This window comes from Pongo abelii, chromosome 11 (assembly GCF_028885655.2).
Source record: "Pongo abelii isolate AG06213 chromosome 11, NHGRI_mPonAbe1-v2.0_pri, whole genome shotgun sequence".
Taxonomy (NCBI): Eukaryota; Metazoa; Chordata; class Mammalia; order Primates; family Hominidae; genus Pongo; species Pongo abelii.
In genome coordinates, this window is record NC_071996.2 from 50,708,208 (window position 1) to 50,727,867 (window position 19,660).

The following is a 19,660-nucleotide window of genomic DNA, read 5'->3' on the forward strand; positions in this document are numbered from 1 at the left end:
TCTGTCTCATTGGCATTCCAGGTACCACTGGGGTATGAACAAAAACTCCTGCAGCTAGCTCAGTGTCTACCCAAATGGCTGCCCCATTTTTGCTTGAAACCCAGGGCCCTAGTGGTGTAGGCACCCAAGGGAATCTCCTGGTCTGCAGGTTGTGAAGACCATAGGAAAAGCAGAGTGTCTGGGCTGGAATGCACTGTTCCTAATGGCACAGTCCCTCAATGCTTCCCGTGGCTAAGGGAGGGAGTTCTCTGACCCCTTGTATTTCCTGGGTGAGGCAATGCCCCACCCTGCTTCTGCTTGCCCTCCATGGGCTGCACCCACTGTCTGACCAATCCCAATGAGGTAAGTTGGATACCTCAGTTGGAAATGCAGAAATCACCCGCCTTCTGCATTGATCTCACTGGGAGCTGCAGATTGGAGCTATTCCTATTCGGTCATCTTGCCAGCCACCCTGCTTGTACTTTTTAGCCATCAGTAGTCTTTTCCTTACAGAGAAAACTAGGAAGTAGAAAACTGTAAACTGTCTGTCATAGATCAGCATTTTATAAACATATCATCTCACAATTCCTACAGACATATGCTTCCTCAAACTATAGTTTTTCATGTGGCAAAAGGAAATTTTTTTTTACAGACCTAGATATCTTAACTTCTTTATATTGTATGAAAACAAGATGCCAAAAGTTTATAAACTTATGTTCAGCAATTAATGTTTCAGTGTTACGGTTTTTTTTTTGTTTTTTTGAGACAGAGTCTTACTCTGTTGCCCAGGCTGGAATGCAGTGGCACCATCTCGGCTCACTGCAACCTCCACCTCCCAGGTTCAAGGGATTCTCCTGTCTCAGCCCCCCAGGTAGCTGGGATTACTGGCAGCGCCACCACTCCCAGCTAATTTTCTGTAATTTTAATAGAGATGGGGTTTCACCTTGTTGGCCAGGCTGGTCTCGAACTCCTGGCCTCAGGTGATCCACCCTCCTCGGCCTCCCAAAATGCTGGGATTACAGACGAGATCAAGCGCATTCAGGGTGGTATGGCCGTAGACAAGTGCTGGGATTACAGATGTCCGCCACTGCGCCTAGCCTGTTTCAGTAGTTTTTTCTTTCTTAGAAATTATTTATATTCAGTAACTATCTCTTACTCAACATAGCATAACTCTAAAGTTTCACGTTACCAAAAAGATTTTGGCAGCTGTTTTTAGGCATATATATATAGTTATTTTAGGGATGGTTATTATTGAAAAGCTCATTTATAAGCTTTTATCGACTTATATCCATTCAATTCACTTTTTTGTAACAACTATGTTTGTATTGTTCATGGATTTTCATGAGACATTAAACAAAGCTACCCATTATCTTTTTTTCTTTATTTTCTTTTTCTGAGGAGATGGGGACTAAGAACAGAGCCCAAGATTGGAGCCTAGTTAAAAAGAGGACTCAGAGGAGCTTGATTAAAATTTGGTCAAAGGAACTTTTTCCATAGTTCTTTAGCTAGGTTACAGATCGTTCATCTCCATATTCTAGACCAACCTGCATCCTGCTGCTACATTAGTATAAGTAAATCATCATTTTAATCCTGTTACTACCTTGCTCAAATCCCTCTTACAGTCCCGTATATCCACTGCCAGAAAAGGATGTAAACAAAGGTAGCATAGCTGAAAGCACCTCACCACAAGCTCAATATTTCCTTGAAGTCTCTTGTTTTACATTAAAAATTCACACATTTTACATTTCACTCCAAAATACATCTGTTTGTTTTAATATAAAAACAATGTTTTAAATTAGATATCACTTAAATTTCTTCACTTAATTCTTCAAATGTTCAAGTAAAGTTGAAGAGTCGGGAAGATGCTTCATGTTTATCCTGGGCCTTCCAGTGGACCATGAGGTATATATTTCTACTTGAAGAGCCCAAGTATACAGAATACATTTTAGGTGACTTTGCTTCATTTTTAAGACCCTCAATTATCTGGCCCCAGTCCAACCTTCCCATTGTATATATTGCTGTTTCCCTCCATTAATCCTCTGATAAATCCATTCCTCTACCCATCTACAATTATTTACAACATGCCCACCATGTACCAGGCACTGCATTCTGAAGATGTCTTACAATGTATACCACCCATGTATCTTTACTTTTGTCCTTTCTCCCTACTTAGAATATCTTCCCTCTTTACTTCGTGCTAATCTTCAAGACTAATTTTAACACCAGTTTTATTAGTCTGTTCTCACATAACTGTAAAGAACTGCCTAAGACTGGGTACTTTATAAAGAAAAGTGGTTTGATTGACTCACAGTTCCATAGGCTGTACAGGAAGCATGGCTGGGGAAGCCTCAAGAAACTTAACATCATTGTAGAAGGTGAAGGGGAAGCAGGGATGTGTTACATGGCCAGAGTAGAAGGAAGAGAGCAAAGAGGCTGGTGCTACATACTTTTAAACAACCAGATCTCATGAGAACTCACTCCTTATCATGAGAACAGCCAGGGGAAAATCTACCCCCATGATCCAATCACCTCCTACCAGGGCACTCCTCCAACACTGGTGATTGCAATTTGACATGAGATTTGGATGGGGACATAAATCCAAATCACAACACCTGCTTTTCCTGACTACCCCAATCAGGACTCTGAATTCCTGTAAAACTTACTTGATACTTATTATATAATAGTCTATATTCTTGATATTTTTAAGAGTAGGTCTTGTAAATGTTTTAAGGAAGAGTTCATCATGCTGAGAAGCATGTAGATTACATTGGGTATATAAGATGAAAGTAAACATGTATTTATAGTTTCTTATTTATTATATGCAATCTCATATCCTCAGCTTGCTACCAAATTAGTGGGCATTTAGGAGTTGTTCCCACCAGTAATATAACATTATAACCCTTGAAATAGACCCGTTCAGTGACTCAAGATTTAAGTTAAAGTGTAGTGATACCTTACATATCTTAAATAAAATCATCGTATTTCTTAAAAAAATTAAACCCAGAATCTGGCATAGTACTTGGTTCATAGCTGATATTCAATAAATACTTCTTACAATAATAAATGAATGGATGAACAAATAGAAAAACATGAAGTTGATGGTTAATAATATTTTTAAAAGGAAAAAGGAGGAAAATTGTACATACAAGATAGAAGCTTATTTTACATCAGAGTGTTTGGTAACAAGAAAAGTCAAGAATATGCAGAAGTAAGATTAAGTTGATTAGTCTTTCAGACCAGGTCAGTTTTTTGTGTTGAGCTTGTGCTTTGTTATTTATTGTTTTGAGGTTTTAAAAGCATTTAAATGGAACTACAGTTACACATCTTCACTTAATGGGAAAAGCGTCAGGGTACTTGAAAACGTAGACGATTTTCTTCACAACTTAAACCATGCTAAAAAAGAGATTAATATTATCCCAAAACTCCAGTATAAAGCAGTGGCTCACACCTGTAATCCCAGCACTTTGGGAGGCCAAGGCTGGTGGATCACCTGAGGTCAGGAGTTCAAGACCAGCCTGACCAACATGGAGAAACGCTGTCTCTACTAAAAAAATTAATTAATTAATTAAAAAATACAAAATTAGCCAGGCATGGTGGCGCATGCCTGTAATCCCAGCTACTCGGGAGGCTGAGGCAGGAGAATCACTTGAACCCGAGAGGCAGAGGTTGCAGTGAGCCGAGATCACACCATTGCACTCGAGCCTGGGCAACAAGAGCGAAACTCCGCCTCAAAAAAAAAAAATTAACCACATCTAAAGAACCATGTTTAAAGCCTCTAAAGTAATAGATAGGGCCAAAGTAATTATTTAAAAAAAAATTATTTTAATTTTAGTATATTTAGTGGGTACAAGTGCAGACTTTTACATGCATTTATTGTGTAGTGGTAAAGTCTGGACTTTTATTGTATTTGTCACCCAAATAAGGAACAATGTACCCAATAGGTAATTTTTCAATCCTCACCCCTTCCCACCCTCCCACCTTTTGTTGTCTCTAGTGTCTATTATTCCACTCTGTGTGTCCAAGTGTTTCCATCATTTAGTCCTCGCTTGTGTGAAAACAGGCAGCATTTTACTTTCTCTGTCTGAGTTATTTCACTTAGCTATAATGACCTCCAGTTCCACCCATGTTACTGCAAAAGACACGATTTCATTCTTTTTTATGGCTGAGTAGTATTCCATGGCATATATATACCACATTTTCTTTATCCAGTCCTCTGATGATGGACACTTAAGTTGATTCCACATCTTTGGTTTGTGAATAGTGCTGCAATGAACATGAGTGCAGGTATCTTTTTGATATAATGATTTCTTTCCCGTTGGGTATATACTCAGTGGTGGAATTGCTGGGTCGAATTGTAGTTCTATTCTTAGCTCTTGAAGAACTTTCCATACTGACTTCCATAAAGGTTGTACTAATTTACATTCCTACCAATGGTGTATATATATTTTCTATTATCCCCATCTTCTGCAACATCTGTTGTTTTTTCACTTTTTAGTAATAGCCCTTCTGACTGGTGTAAGATGGCATCTCATTGTGGTTTTAATTTTTATTTCTCTGATGATTAGTGATGTTGAGCATTTTTTCATGTGTTTATTAGCCACTTGTATGTCTGCTTTTGAATAATGTCTGCTCATTTGCTTTGCCTACTTTTTAATGGGTTTTTTTAAATTATTTTTTCTTGTTGAGTTGTTTGAGTTCCTTGTAGATTCTGGATATTAGCCCTTTATTTGGATGCAGAGTATACAGAATTTTTTCCCATTCTATAGATTGTTTGTTTTCTCTGTTAATTGTTTCTTTTGATGTGCAGAATCTTTTTAGTTTAATTTAGTCCTATTTGTCTATTTTTGTTTTTCTGGCATTTGTCTTTGAGAACTTACTTATAAATTCTTTGTCTAGGTCAATGTTCAGAAGAGATTTCCTCGGTTTTCTTCTAGGATTTTAGTTCCCAAACTTACATTTAGGTATTTAATCCATCTTGAGTTAATTTTTGTATATGGTGACATACAAAAATTCTTATGCATATGGTTATCCAGTTTTCCCAGTACCCCTTGTTGAATAGGATGTACTTTCTCCAGTGTATTTTGGTTTTTTTCTTGAGACAGAATCTCGCTCTTTCCCAGGCTGAAGTGCAGTGGTGCAATTTCAGCTCACTGCAACCTCTGCCTCCTGCGTTCAAGTGTTCTCGTGCCTCAGCCACCCTAGTAGCTGGGATTACAGACAAGCGCCATCACGCCCCGCTAATTCTTTTATTTGTAGCAGAGACAGGGTTTCACTGTGTTGGCCAGGGTGGTGTGGCACTCCTGGCCTCAAGTGATCTGCTAGTCTCGGCCTCCCAAAGTGCTGGGATTACAGGCATGAGCCACCGCACCCAGCCTTTCAGTGTATATTTTTGTTGACTTTGTTGGAGATCAGTTGGTTATATGTGTATGGCTTTATTTCTGGGTTCTCTATTCTGATCCATTGATCTTTGTATCTATTTTTATACCAGTACCATGCTATTTTGGTTACTATAGCCTTGTAGTGTAAACTGGAGTCAGGTCGTGTGACGTCTCCAGCTTCATTCTTTTTGCTTACAATTGATTTGGCTATTTGGGGTCTTATTTTTTAGTCCCATATTAATTTTAGGATTGTGTTTTCTAATTCTGTGAAAAATGGTGCTGCTAATTTGACAGGGATTGTGATGAATCTGTAGATTGCTTTGGGCAGTCTGGTTATTTTAACAATACTGATTCTTCCAATCCATAAGCGTAGGATGTTTTTCCATTTGTTTGTGTCCCCAATGATTTTTTCATCAGTGTTTTGTAGTTCTGTTTATAGGGATATCTCACCTTGGTTAAATATATTTCTAGGTTTTTGAGTGGTTTTTTGTAGCTATTGTAAATGGGAGTGCCTTCTTCATTTGGTCCTTTACTATATCATTATTGGCATATAGAAATGCTACTGATATCTGTATGGTAATTTTGTATCCTGAAACTTTACTGGATTCATTGATCAAATCTAAGAGGTTTTTGGTGGAGTCTTTAGAATTTGCTAGATATAAGATCATATTATCAGTGAACAGGGATAATTTGAATTTCTGTTTTCCAATTCAGATACCTTTTATTTTTTTATCTTGCCTGATTGCTGTGGCAAGGACTTCCAGTACTATGTGGAATAAGAATGGTGAATGTGGGCATCCTTATCTTGTTTCAGTTCTTAGAGGCAATACTTTCAAATTTTCCCCACCAAGTATGACGTTGGCTGTGGGACTGTCATATATGGCCTTTATTATTTGGAAGTGTGTTTCTTCTATGCCTAGTTTGTTGAGGATTTTTATCATGAAGGGATGCTGAATTTTATTGAATGCCTTTTCTGCACCTATTAAGATGATCATATGATTCTTGTTCTTAGTTCATTTTGTGATGTATCACATTTATTGATTTGTGTATGTTGAATCATCTTCACATAAATCCTACCTAATCGTGGTATGTTATGTTTTTGATGTCTTGTTGGGATTCTATTTGCTAGTTTTTTGTGGAAGATTTTTGCATGTATCTTCATCAGGAATATTGGTCTGTAGTTTTGTTGTTGTTGTGTCCTTGTCAGTTTCGGTGCCATACAGACCTCATAGAATGAGTTAGATAGAATTACCTCTTCCTTGATTTTCATCTGCTCCTGCACTTTTGTTTTATTGGGAGTTTGGGTTTCTTTTTGTTGTTGTTGTTGTTTTTGCCTTCTGTTTTGGTTTGGTTGTTTGACAGAATCTCACTCTGACATTTAGGCTGGAGTGACAGCCTGAGTTATGGTTCACTGCAGCGTCAACCTCTCAGGCTCAGGTGGTCCTCCCATTTCACCCTCCCAAGTAGCTGGGACTACAGGTGCATGTGCCACCATGCCCAGCTAATTTTTGTATTTTTTGTAGAGACAGGGTTTCACTATATTGCCCAGGGTGGTCTCAAACTCCTGGGCTTAAGCATTCCACCTGCCTTGGCCTCCCAAAGTGCTGGGACTATAGGCATGAGCCACCACACCCAGCCCTGTTGGGACATTTTTTTATTTACTGACTTAATCTTGCTGTTCATTATTAATCTGTTCAAGGGCTCTATTTCTTCCTGGTTCAACCTCGGAGGTTGTATGTTTCTATCCCTCTAGGTTTTCTAGTTTTTGAGCATATAGTTGTTCATAATAGTTTGATAATCTTTTGTATTTCTGTGGTATCAGTTGTACTGTCTCCCTTTTCATTTCTGATTGTGTTTCTTTGGATCTTCTCTTTTTTAGTCTAGCTATTGGTTTATCAATTTTGTTTGTCTTTTCAGAGAAGCAACTTTTCATTTCATTGTTCCTTTTTATTTTTTGTCTCTATTTGATACCTTACATTTTAAATGAAGGGAAACTAAAAAAAAATTTTTCAAACCTAAATGCCAATAGGAATTTCATAACAAAGGAATTCTGTGGTCAAATTAATTTGGTAAAATATACTGGATTGAACTATGTTATGCAAGCATGTATTGCATTTCTGTAGATGTATATTGTTCAATGCAATATAACTTAGTAAACAGTTACATTATTCCAAATTATTATAGACCAAGGGTGTCCAATCTCTTTGGCTTCCCTGGATCACATTGGAAGAAGAATTGTCATGGGCCACACATAAAATACACTAACACTAATGATAGCTGATGAACTAAAAAAAAAATTGCCTAAAAATCATAAAGTTTTAAGAAAGTTTACAAATTTGTGTTGGGCTGCATTCAAAGCCATCCTGGGCCTCATGCAGCCTGCAGGCCATGCTTTGAACAAGCTTGTTATAGACATTTGAATTGTGTCCTGTCATGCAGATAGGTTCCCAAGGGCCATTTTTGTGGTACCTGTTTTTGTCCCCTAGGTGTACAGGTGTGGGAAAGCAGACCCACTCAGATCCCTACTAACTTGCCTAGGAGTAACATCTAGACTAACCCTCAAGATACCACTAATACATCTATAAATCAATCACAAAAGCCTGGAATTCTGAAAATACTGGATTATAAATATTTTTAAAGCATCCCCAGTACTTTTTTACCTTTGTGCTTTTGCAAACCTTTCCCATTCCATTTGCCTACTCTCTCTTTCCTCTATTTCTATATATTAAAATCCCAACTCTTTTTTTAAGAGACGAAGTCTCACTATGTTACCCAGGCTGGTCTTGAACTCCTGACCTAAAGCAACCCTCCTGCCTCAGCCTCCTAGAGTGCTGGGATTACAGATATGAGCTGCCACCCCGGCCTCAATTTTTTTAAAATGCCATACTCTCTTTGAACCTTTCTCCAAGCTCTCCAATGGGAATTAAACTATTCCTTGTTTGGTTTTCTCATTCTCACTTTGCATTTATTTCACTGATAGCACATCTAACAATCTGCTTTATTGATCCATACAATTGTTGTGCATATACTCTACACTAGACTCCATAATATGACCTCTAGTTCTTCCTCGCTCTGGAGAAGCTCGTAGGCTAGCCGAGGAGGCAGATACATAAGCAAATTTCTACAGTGTAAAGTGATATGTATTCATAAAGATATACAATACTGATGGTAATTGGATTGACCTGAGAAAATATGGACTAAAGTATTTGAATGTAAATTGGCTTATACAACTAAGCTTTTAGCTTCATTTATAACGTTCAAGTCTAAAGTAGAATGTTGTCATTCTTGTTGTACATAACTTACTATTCAACAGCTTGTAAGTGCCTTGAGGACCTGACCTGTGTATTTTTCATTTTTCTATTTCCTATTGTACCTAGTACTACTTTAGTTACCTAGAATACATTCAATAAATGTTTGTTAAATTTCATTAGTTTCTAAGAGTTGCTCATTTTTATGAAATTTGATCTTAATCTGCAGTTTAATCTATCTTCATATTCAGACTCCTATTTTTTCCTACTTTAAAATGTAATTGTAGGGAAGGAGACAACACACAAGACTTACATACCTTGATTATTATTTGACTTTCTCAGTAGCAGTTTGGAAACTGTAGACTTACTCCATGTGCATTGCCTTTGCACAAAATATTTACGGAATTGCTTTTGTTCCACACTATTTTGAACACACATGTTAGTTTCATCAGAATTCTTAGTCCAACTAAATGTCATCTAAAACTAAGTTTAGTGGGTCAAAAGTTATATATATAACTTTTATATATAAAAACCTGATGAAGTAGATGCAAAAGTTATATATATCTTTTTAGATCAGAAACAACAGGGCATCTTTAATTAACGTTATCTTTAATTCAAGAACATCATTCTTATTTCATTGTTTTCTGTCTTTTAAAGAAGTCATTATAGCTCAATTTTTAAATTCTTAATTGAATATTTTTAATTGAGAAAATGTATACATTCATGCTCATGATGATTTTTGCATTATTACATTCACTGTCATTAGGTAATGATAATAGAGGGTGAGACAAAAATCATCCTCATTAGCTGATTATCTGACCCTTTACCTAAAGGATCCTAACCTGGAGATAAAACCAAGGATATATCAGATGGAGCAAATACTATAAAACAACATTTATTTCAACTGCACTTACTCAGTTTCTGAGAAATGAAACAGTAGTTGAGCTGAAGTTTACTTCTCCTTTAGCCAGAAAGAAAAGAAGTGCCAGTCAAATTAATCCTATAGACATAAATAGATAGATATATTTAAGAAAACAAATGCTTTTTTAAAGGCTGTAAGCTTATTTGGAATATCCATTTACTTCCAATTTTTATTCTGACTTCAAAGTATTTTATTTTATAAGTTTATGAAATCATCTTTTTAAAAATATGGACTAGGTACCTTTCTTCAATTTCCCCTTAATGTTTTATTTATAAATAATAAAACAATTGTACTTCTCCATACTGTACTAATTAAGCCCGGTAAAATTCACTTATAAGTAATTAGTAGAGAATACATATTTTCATAAGGCTTCAAATAGGTTTATGGAGCATAAATATCACAGGGCAAAAATAGAGATTTGAGGGGTACTAGCTTAACCTTTTATGTTTGTTGTGTAAGAAAGGCAAATGAGCTGCTGTCAGAGGCATAACCTGGAATGATTTGAGCAACAATTGCACATTCTTATATTTTATACAAAATATATATTCACAAATAATATCCAACGTGTCAAGACTTTTAACAGGGTACTTTGGTTTTTATAAAAATTGTTTATAACTGTTAAAAGGCATAACTTGCTTTGTGTAGACATTAAGCTTGTTTTATAAAAAACTATGTTAATAATAACAGTTACCATTTGCATGCTGCTTTGAGTTTACCAAATATTTTTATATTTATCATATCAGTTAATCCCAGAAACATTGAAGATAATACCTATATGGTAGGCAAGAGTTAAGACTTCCTTGGTTGTAGGTAAGAACACTCCCTCCACCACACACGCACACTGCCTAAAGCCCTCCTGCCATACACACACACACACACACACACACACGCACACGCACACACACACACACACTCTACCTTAGGCCAAAAAAGGGTATGGTGGGTCATAGGATGAAATGTTCAGATAGGTTGATATGAGACTCCCAGCTCTCTCTCTCTCTGGATTAGCGGCATTGTTAACTCCAGTCTTGGTAGCCCTGACAGTTTTGAGCATCATTGGCCCGGATTTGGCTAAATGCCAATCTCTGGACCCATCACTGTAGACAGAGAGAAGGATATGCTGATTGACTCTGGCAGCTAGACACATCTCTAGAGGTGGGGTAAGATTTCCAAAGGAAAATCCATATACGGCTACCAGAAGTGGCAGGAAAGAATGGTGAGAAGTCAAATAACAAACATCCACTCCAGCAGATGCAATCATCTCCATTCTACAGATGAGAAAATGGATACTCAGGCTAAATGACCTACTCAAACGTAAGTCTTCTCATTACAAATCCTGCTATAGATTCCTTAAAGGAAAAAAGGGATGGAAAAGAAAAGAGACGTGGTTTCAGGTATGACATCTATTTCTAGTCTGTGTTTTGTAGTTAATCAGGCATGATTGTCTTTAGGGTGATAAGTGAGTTTGATCTGTGTGGGGTAGTTGAACAAGACATTTGTGTGAAATAAAATGTCCCAAGATCAGTGTGGAGGAGTAGGAAGAGGTGCAGTGGACATTATCCTTACAATCCAAAGTTAGGAATTTTGGAATACTAAATCAAAATAGCTAACAAGTATTAGCTACTTACTATGTCTCAGGCATTTTGGTAATTACTGTTCATGTATCATTTAAAAATTACCACATTCCTATGAAATGAAGATTTTACAGATAAGGGAGCTTAAGCAAAAAGAGGTTTAATATCTTATCCAAGATTATATAACTAGAAAGAAATAGAGTCAGGATTTGAATCTAGTCTAGAATCTATGCTCCTACCCACAATAGTGCCTGTTTTTGTCATGGTTACCAAATAAAGTAGTGATGTCTACATATCTGCCATATGCTGGCTTCCATGGCAGATACTTGTCTGGTACAATACCTGTTTTCTAGAAATTTCTCCTATAAAGTTATATGAGACCGCAATTCATATGCAGCACACTTAAGAATTTATAAATGCCTACTTAATTTCCACAGATTATTAAAGTTAATTTTATGCTTTTTTTAATCTATCAAAGTTACACATCAAATTATTTTAAAAATTAAGTAGTCGTACAAGACTTACAACAGCAGTCCCCTGCTCTAAGCCTCCTTCCATCAGTTTCCAATCCCCAGATGCAATCATTTTCAATTTTTTTTTTTTTTTGGTCATTTAAGATTTACTTTTGTAAAGCCATGTGGACAAAGATTAAATGTTATACTTGCATTTTGAACACTATAAATACAAAACACAAAACCAATGTTAAATACTGATTTCTCATGCCTGACGTGGATTTAGATATTGAGTGTTTCCCATTTTATAGAAAGGAACTTTCAAAGTTTTGTCAATACTTAAAGTATATACTATTATTCCTCACCAAAATCTTCATGAAATTTAAAAGGCTGATATTAAAAGTAGTTTTTTTTCTTAAATATGCTAAAACGTGAATTTGGATTAACCTTCAGATTTTCAAGGCGTGAAAGATATACAAATAGAGTACCCAAGAATATTTTTTAACACGTTTAGGATAAGTTTGTTTACAGTTGTGACAGGAATGCCTTTGACTTTCAGACATTGAAAAAAAATACCCTAAGCAAACATACATGTGTTTTGGGTCAAGTTACTTCTTAGTAAAAATAATACATTGTAGCAATCAATTTTTAAGCCAAATTCTTAAAATCACTCAAAAAACACTTGCATTTTATAATTGTCAAACAATGCATTTATGTAATAGAAGATACAACAAAATCTAGAAATAAAAAATCTCACACTGTATTCCAAGTACCAAAATAAGAAAGAAGAAATTTGCAAATTCTTTTTTAACTGTGTCTTTTGGTAATTATAAAACAGAATATCTCTAAATCACATGATTGTATTTCTGCTTCTTGATTTTTTCACAGATAATCTACTAAATCCTTACTATGCAAGCTATAGACTTAGATCTCTTTATTATCTCCTACCCTACTGCCACAAGCACACCATCATTTCTACAAAGTTATATAATGATTTTGTTAAGTTTAATATTCAATTGTGCATGTTATTATAATGATATAAACTCAGTTCATAGCTGAACCATATCCTGTATATAACTCTGCTTTTCCTAAAATTAATAACTGTCTTGTCATTTGCTTGATTCCCTATGTACTTATTTCTGATTTGGCTGAAAACTGTGTCTCACATAGTACAGATCCCTTTTCACTATCAACTTGAGGCTTCTTTCTGCCCCTCTTTTGAGATGGATCTCCCAGTTTTCATGTCTTTTCCTTCTTGAGTTGGTCTTGCCTGTCTGAAGATGTCTCTATTGTTTACTGACATTTGATTGATACTGTGGCTGAGTATAGGATTCCGGTTTGTAATTCATTTTCTTTCTGAATTTTTATGGCTTCCCTCCATTGTCTTTTACCCTCCAGTGTTGAAAAGTTGAAAGATAGTCTGATTTCTGTTTTATCTATTTTTTGTTTCTAGAAGCTATTAAGATTTTCTATTTCTATCAGAGATCTGAAATTTTATTAGGATATGCCCTTTTGGAGACCTATTTTCATTCATTCAGCCAGGTACTCAGTGAGCCCTGTTAATCTGAAAATTCATCTTCTTTAGTGCAGGAAAATTTTTATAAATTATTTTTTTGAATTTTTTTTCTTTTTATTTTCTTGGTTCTCTCCTTCTGTTATTTGGATGTTGAACCTCCCAGACTAATTTTCTAATATTCATGTCCTTTGTTTCCTATGTTTGTTTTCTTAGTGTCTTTACTTGCAGGGAGATCTGACCTTTCTATTGAGTTCTTCATTTCTATCATTATTTTGTCTCTCAGCAGTACTTTCTTGTTCCCTGAATGTTCTTTTGTTTTTGTTTAGACCATCTATTCTTCTTTCATGGATGTAGTTCTTCTCTTATATGTTAGAAACATTTTTTGAAATTTTATGTCCCTAAAGAGTCTTATTTTCTGTTTGTTTTACCCTCCATCTTTCCTGTCAAGGGCTTTCCTCAGAAGTCTAGTGGTCCTTGGCTGTCACCTTATAGTTAAGGAAGCAAAACAGTGGATACCTCGATAACATGTAATTGGGGCTTAATGACTATGAATTTTCTAGATCTGACTGCTGTTTTATCCAGGAGCCTAATATTGTTTTATTGAATATCTTCCTTTTGGGCCTGTTAGATTCACCAAAGAAGAATCTTCTTCCACTTTCCTACCTAGAGGCTATAAGATGGGCTGCTAGCATTGTGTAAACCAAGTAAAAGGGGACTTAGAGTCTCAATATTCAGCAAATAAAATTTCATTCAGTTTTCCTCTTTTCAGTAGAGTACCCTTCAAAATTCCCAAGTTCAAGGCTGGGCATGGTGGCTCACACCTATAATCCCAGTAGTTTGGGAGGCTGAGGCAGTTGGATCACTTGAGGTCAAGGGTTCAAGATCAGCCCAGCCAACATGGTGAAACCCCGTCTCTACTGAAAAAAAAAAAAAAAAAAATTAGCCAGGTAAGGTGGCTCATGCCTTTGGTCCCAGCTACCTGGGAGGCTGAGGTGGGAGGATCACTTGAGCCCAGGAGGCGGAGGTTGCAGTGAGCTGAGATTACACCACTGCACCCCGGCCTGGACAACAGAGCAAGACCCCATCTCAAAAACAAAAAAATTCCCAGTTCAAGAACCTTCTATTTTACTCACGCCAAAGAGTAAACTTTTAGTCTTCTGCTAGAATGAGAGAGGGAAAAGTACTTGGCCAGTTGTGAATGGTGGCAGTTAATTAGAAAGTATCTAATTCTTTTTAGTTTCTTCTTCTTTTGTTTGTTTATTTATTTATTTACTTTTGCCACCTATTCTTTTATTCCTCTAAAGAAAGTATCTAATTCTTAAATAAATTTCTAACCAAGTTTGTTCATAGTCTCATCTTTATCTCACTTCCGTAAGCACTGGCTGTCACCAATTTCTAAGTCTTTTGGAAACTGTAGTACAAAATTGCTCCCTAGCTTATCATTACCAACTGCTGGTTTAGAAACCAGCTTGCTTGAGTCTGCTAAGTCAGTTAGCAATAGTCCTGCTTTCTAGCTTCCAAACTGCGGTTACTGTCACTCATCTCTCATTCTCCTTTTTCTTATTTGTTTTGGTTTTTTTTTAAGAGACGAGGTCTCATTCTGTCACTGGGCTGGAGTGCAATGGTGCTAACATAGCTCATTACAACCTGGAACTCTTGGGCTCAAGTGATCCTCCTGCCTTAGTCCCCCAAGTAGTTGAGACTACATATGTGTGCCACTAAGCCTGACTACTTTTTTTAATATTTTATAGAGGCAAGGTCTTGCTATGTTGCCCAGGCTGACCTCAAGCTCCTGGTCTCAAGTGATCCCCTTGCCTTGACTTGCCAAAGCACTAGGATTACAGACATTAGCCATTGTGCCCAGCCTTGTTTTTGCTTTTTAATAAAATACTTAACATAAAATTATATTTTAGTTTGGTTTTGGAAAGGGATAGAGTTAAGTGCATATGTTCAATCTACCATCTTTATGAATAATAGATACTGTTGATTTTTATTCTGTTGTGAAGTTTCTTCTTCTTAACATTTGTTGGATTTGAGGCAAATATCTTTTAAAATGACAATATCTATGTGGAGAAAGTGGGAAATTATATATCCAACCCTTGTACTCAGTCTCAGGGTAAGACTTGAGGAGATTTCTGTTTATGTATCGTATATTTTATATTTAAATGCTTATATATTTAAATGCTTATATTATGCTTGCTTCACTGCATGTAAGGGTGTTTATTATTCAGTAAACCCAGGAACAATAAATAGGAGTCATATATTACTTAATATATATAGAGCTTAATCTCTTTTAGTTAGGACATATGATAAGATGATCAAATATTCCAAGTCAAAAGCTAGGCAACTGACCACGTGCAGTAGCTCATGCCTGTAATCCTAGCACTTTGATAGGCCAAGGCAGGCAGATCACTTGAGCTCAGGAGTTCAAGACAAGCCTGGGCAACAAAGTGAGACCCCCATCTCTACAAAAATTATCCAGGCATGGTGGCACATGCCTGTAGTCCCAGCTACTCAGGAGGCTTAGGTGAGAGGGTGGCTTGAGCCTGGGAGGCAGAGATTGCAGTGAGCCGAGTTCCCACCACTACATTCCAGCCTAGGCGACAGAGCGAGACCCTGTCTCAAAACGTTAATTAATTAATTTTAAAAGCCAGGCAACATAGTTTAAACTTTAAAGAAAGGCTGAGCATGGGGCTCACACCTGTAATCCTAGCACTTTAGGAGGCGAGGCAGGAGGATGGCTTGAACCCAGGAGTTTGAGACCAGCTTGGGCAACATAGCAAGCCCTCTTCTTTACCAAAGATAAACAAAATTAGCTGGGTATGGTGGCTCTCACCTGTGGTCATGGCTACTCAGGAGCCTGAAGTGGGAGGATCACTTGAGCCCAGAGGTCAAAGTTGCAGTGAGCCATGATTGCACCACTGCTCTCCAGGCTAGGTGACAGAGTGAGACCCTGTCTTAAAAAAGAATAATAATAATAAAATAATAATAAATAAATAAACTTTAGAGAAAGAAGATAGGTCCACCAACCATGAGCCAGACAATTTGCTTTGTATATTTTATTGTCTTATATAATATATGTATGAAATGATTTTTGACTTCTATATTTTATGAAGACTCAAAGATTCAAAGAAGTTATTTCCCCAAATTCATACAGCTAGTGTATGACAAAAGTCGAATTCAAATTCAAGATTCATTTATTTCAAAGTTAATGCTCTTTGGAACTGAGTCTGTGTAAGATAAGATGGCATGTGTGGTTTCTACATATGGGACTGCAATAAAGGTCCCAAAACTTGGAGAAAAGCCAAAGAAAGGTTACTATCAGAAATTGTAATCAGAAAATCCACCATTCTATTTTCTCACACCTATGTCATTGAATCCTTCTAACACCCCTAAGAGCTGGCTATGTAAGTTTAAGTTTTGTAGTTATTGATCTTAAATCTTTAAAACATTGTTTGCCTGTATCAAAAAATTGATTGATCTCAGTGTCTTTTCCTGGTACCCCCACCAATAGCATTTCCACAGATAAATTTGAAGTTACTTGGTCATTTCTGAATTAAAATTAATTTCAGCTTTAAACTAAGATTCTACTCCTATCTCCTATTTGTATCCCTTCTACTCTTCTTTTCCTTCCTTTCTTTTGAGACAGGATCTGGCTCTGTTGCCCAGACAGGAGTACAAAGGCTCAATTCTGGCTCACTGCAACCTCCACCTCCTGAGCTCAAACCATCCTCCCATGTCAGCCTCCCTCGTAGCTGGGACTACAGGCATGCACCACCACACGTGGCTAATTTTTGTATTTTTGGTAGAGATGAGGTTTTGCCATGTCACCTAGGCTTGTGTGGAACTCCTGGACTCAAGCAGTTCTCCCACCTCAGCCTCCCAAAGTGCTGGGATTACAGACGTGAGCCACCATACCTGGCCTCTTCTTCCCTTTCACTCTTCCTCAAGTTCCTGAGGGAGACTGACATATCCTGAGGCATCATCAACATGTATGGGTTTGCATATTCTTTTCTGTGCTTGCTGGCCTCTGTTGAGTAACTGCTTGGCCCTTGGCCTTTTGGTACCATGTGCCAGCATCTACTTATGTCCGTTCCGCTTGCTTGGCCTCTGGAATTCATATATTGGATCCACTGCCATGGTCCTTGCTGTAATTTCCAATTGTGAGAACCATGTATTCATTACCCTTCAAACCCCAGTCTCCTTTATGTCTTCCAGCTTAGTCTTAGCCACTTTTGCACCCCTCTCATGATGGAAGGTTCAATAACTTTTCACATGCTCTGCCACAATACAATGGAATGTTTAGGATTCAAAAATGTCTTCAGACAAATCTTCCCATCTACCTTTCTTAGCCTTTGTCTTTGGTACCCAATGCTCAGATATCTTAATCACAGCCCCTCCAAACTCTTTCCTGCCTAGTAGGCTGTACCTTATTTATTTGCATGAGAAAACATCTATTATATTCTCTTGCATTCTTGTGTACTCTATGTTTTTAGTGGTACTCTAGGTTTTTAGTGGTATGTTTTTACATAAAGAATATGGCCATATTCTTTATATAAAAGAAAATGGTTATATCCTCTTGCATTCTTGTTTACTCTATGGTTTTTATCATGTAAGCTTTATACAATGATGCTCTTAAAATAATAAGGCAGCTTTATATACACTGATATGATCAGTTGACAAAACATGTTACATGAAGAAAGCAAGGTATAGAACAGTATGCATAACCTGCTTCATTTGTGGAAATGTATGTGTAGTATGGCAATGCATTGAACATCTCTGGAAGGACATATGAAAGTGGTAATGGGGATTGCCTCTGGGGAGTGAAGAAACAGATGGCTGGGGAACAAGACTGAGAGAGAGATTTTTTACTCCCTTTTTATGTCTTTAAAATTCTATGTCATGTGAATAACCTATTCAAAAAATAGATACAAGATAATTATAAAGCATTTGTAATTTGGCTTCTTCACTCTTGCTAATGTCCAGATCTCCTATTCATAGCCACAGATAAAAAGTAGCTTTATTGGCAAAGATATCTTTTTTTCCTTCACTGCTTCCTGACTTTCCACTCTTTCTTGTAGGACTTTACTGAAGGCTGCATAAAGCAGCCAACCTGCTCCAGCAGTCTGAATTTTTCCCTTCAATTAGAAGGGAAATACTTCAGTAGGCAGATGGTCTGAGTCCTGAAATGTAACAGATGATAGTTTAGTTATTTTGCTAACTTGCCAGACTGAGATAGAGGGGTCCTCGCTACCCTTCACCTGACCCTCTTGGCCAAGCCAAGTCTACATTTTACTTACAAGAATTTTTACCTGCAGGGTTATTACACTGAATAGGTGTTTAATATTATTATAAATGCATGAGTGAATAATTTTTCTAAAGGAATAAAATACCTGAAATAGTTTTAAATGTGTTTTTGATAGAGATTCTTTAAATCAATATTTAAAATTTCCCAGTTGTCCATTAATTATAGATGTCTTTTTCCTCCTGATCTAAGGTCCAGTCAAGGTTCATGCATTGTGTTTAGTTGTTATAACTGCTTAATCTCCTTTAATCTAAAAAAAAAAATTCCCAGCCTTATGTTTCTGTCATGTTATTGACATTTTTTTAACTCATTCAAAAACATTTATTGGCCACCTATGAAATGACAGGCATGGTGTCAGGTTCTAGGTATTTATACATAATAATCAGTAAAATGTTATAAATACTACAGTAAAGACTGTATAAAGTGCAGAAGGAGCACAAAAGAGGAAGATACCTGTCCTCTCTCAAAGGTTCAGGAAAGACATGTCAGTGGGGAAATGACATTTCAGCTAACTTGAAAGATAAGCAGACAAAAAAGGGAAAGCAGAGATCATCATATGAGCAAAATATATGTATTACTTTTTATGTTTTTGCAAAGCACACAGATTAGAGATCTGAGTCACCTCTGGGGATATTACCATGAGACATGAGTCAGGAGAAATACACGGGAGCAGGCCTTTGTATGCTGGACCAATGAATCTGGACTTCATCCTGTGTTTGAGAATTCAAAAGCTTTAAGGGACAGGCAGAAAACAAACACAAACGTATGATGTGAAATGATAGACCTGTGGCAAACTGAATTGTATGAGTTCTGCCTAAAGACATTCAAATTTGGGCTGACCAAACCTTGCCAATGGGCTGGATTCCACAGGCAGGACCCAGTGAGGACTTTTGAGCAGGCACTCGTGACAACGTGGAGAGAAGCTAAAGTTGGGGATGATGGGGACAGGAGACAGATCACAGGTTGGATATAGACACCACAGTGTGAAGGAGGACAGATGCCTCGTGCCTATCAGGTCTCTGTGTTGACTGTGTTATCATCTCAGGCTCATTCTTGGCACTGGACATACATAGCATTCTGAAGGCAGAGGTGCTTCCATCCCCTTTTCTGCCATGTCTTCCTCTGGATGAAACACATTCCTCACTACCATCTCTATATATGATCTAAAAAAATCTTGGTTTTTTTTTTGTTTTTTTTTTTTGTTTTTTTTTTTCACAAAAAGGATATGGTAGGCTGGTCCTTTCCCTTTCCCAGCTTTCTTTCACTCACATGGGCCAAAGTGAGTG

The 19,660-nt window shown here is 37.0% G+C and overlaps 1 protein-coding gene and 1 pseudogene across 23 annotated transcripts in view; one reads left to right on the forward strand and one right to left on the reverse strand.

The window, feature by feature from the left end:
- The window catches only part of MBD5 (methyl-CpG binding domain protein 5), a 475,596-nt gene that overhangs the window by 287,909 nt on the left and 168,027 nt on the right, over positions 1–19,660 (forward strand). The window lies entirely within an intron of this gene.
- The window catches only part of LOC103889956 (ubiquitin carboxyl-terminal hydrolase 12-like), a 98,569-nt pseudogene that overhangs the window by 17,779 nt on the left and 61,130 nt on the right, over positions 1–19,660 (reverse strand).